Below are 2,279 nucleotides of genomic sequence, written 5' to 3' on the forward strand. Positions count from 1 at the left end.
TATGTTTTACTGCCTCCTGAACCAGAGCAGTCTAGATCCAGGGCTGTTAAAATATATTGTGGATTTAATTTTAAAATTGAGAACAGCATTGTACACGCAGTGAAGTTTCATTTTCATTTCAGTTCCAACTCACATAGAATTAAACCCCTTATATGTTTTATTTAGCACAAAATTCTATTGATAAGGATATGAGGCTTGTCTCTTCAGTGCCTGACATGCCAGTATTACTGAGATTTCTTATGATCATGTTCTTAGCTAACCTACATACAAAGAGTCAAATGTTCAAATGTTGTGTCCAGTGTTCAGTTGATCCCAAAATTAGCTAAAGAGTATTTGTACTTTTTCTGCTATCTTAAAAAGATCAGGCAAGCAGACCTAAGCTTGTGAGATTTGTTTTAATTGACTTTGGTTTGGCACAAGTTCAGGACAAGTTCAATAACCTGTTTTGTGAAACCTGATTTGGTCTGAGAGTTGGCACCGACTATTGTGGACCGTCCTTCATGGTCAGCCAGCATGCATGAAGAGCAAACAAACTGGAAGCTTGTGTCATTACATTTGTCTCCTTGCCATGTCTGTTTTGTACATTTTCCAGTTCCACAGGACTCAGTGATACATGTAGGAAATGATTGATTAAGAATTAGAGCAGGAATGCTAATGTTACATGTGACTCTACTTTACATATTACAGACTGTAATAATTATCAAATCATCATTTATTCAGTGGAACACAGCATTAACTGTGGTGAAAACAGCTGCTGCAGTGTCTTGCTCATCAATATCGAGGACCTCCCAGTAGAGCTGAGGAGTGCCTGGTGGAGCTGATGCCTACCTGTTGGAGTTAAATTCTGCCTGGTGGAGATATGGTGTACCTGGTGAAGATGAGGTCTGCCTGGTGGAGGTCCACCTGATGGAGATGAGGTACATATGGTGGATTTGAGGTGTGCCTTAATACTACTTAATTGAAGTGTCACAGCATGTTTATATTTCCCCCTAGGATAATGTAAGAGAGATTATAAACATTAACTTCCTGTCACACACTTCACCATTTAGTTAACTGTTGGAAAATCTACTTACATTGTAAAACATTCCTTGATGACACTAAGTAGGAATTTTTTTTTCCATCATGAAGGTTCACACTGTGAACTGTTTGTCGTTTTTTATCATTCACAGCCACAACCCACAGGAACATTTCCCCAGGACAATTTTAGCTTCAACAGTTTTCTGGGGAAGGATCAATCTGGCATTCTCTTGATTTTTGTTTAAGGTAACATTAGCTAATGTTACTCCCAGAGTGTCCTTTTTAGCAAGAGGAACCATATGAATCAAAATAATGATAACTCAGCATATGACATCATACACATAATAACTAATAATCTAACATCAAACTAATGACATCACATAATGTAAAGGCAACCTGGTGAATTTTATGTAGAATGTAACATATAGAATAAGAACTCTGAGTTGTGTTGATTGTGTAACACTGAATTAAGCTTATTGAGATGTTGAGAGAGACAACTGGAGATAAATGTTAGCACTGAATATATGTTTAGCACGCATCTTTAGTAAATCCTTCATACAAAAATGGAAACTGAACAGCAACCTGAACAACAAAAAAAGAACTAAGATTTACTAAATGGCTCTGTTTGTGGCTGTCTTTGGTGCTGAAACTAACTGTAATTTCAGCACCATGGGCAGCAGGCAGGCTGTCTAGGACTTCAGAACTCTCTCAGAAGTGCTTTGCTTTACTTAATAATACCTTTGTGCACAAGGGACTTTTTGTTACAGAGTAACTGTAAGGAGAGTGAGGCCTCTGAGTGAGCCCATGGTCACACATAATTTCTTTAGTTCCGCTACACCTTTGTGGTTTCCCTGAATATATATAAATCTTGGCGGCGGTAACAGTACAGTACAATTTACATTAGTGCAATAGATCATTATGCCTTTGTAGGAATAGGCACTGTATTTACTTATAATTAAGAGAATAGAGTCAAAATGTGGGATAATCAACTGAGTTCTTATGAGTTTACATGTAAAAAAAAAAAAATCAAACCACCAATTGTTACAATCCAGTAAAAACTGCAATCTAACGTTTTACCACTAGGTGGACCCATGCTACAATTTTACGTAAATCATATGGCAACACTGGGATTACAAAATTACAAATTTCTTATTAAGACTGATAAATGATTTTTTAAAAGTCCAATTTTCTTCTATAAAATTGGTGTTTTTTATTGACATACATAATCCATACCTTTAGCCTGTGCATTATTGCATGGACCA

The sequence above is a fragment of the Electrophorus electricus genome, chromosome 2 (assembly GCF_041902795.1).
Source record: "Electrophorus electricus isolate QZ-2024a chromosome 2, ASM4190279v1, whole genome shotgun sequence".
Taxonomy (NCBI): Eukaryota; Metazoa; Chordata; class Actinopteri; order Gymnotiformes; family Gymnotidae; genus Electrophorus; species Electrophorus electricus.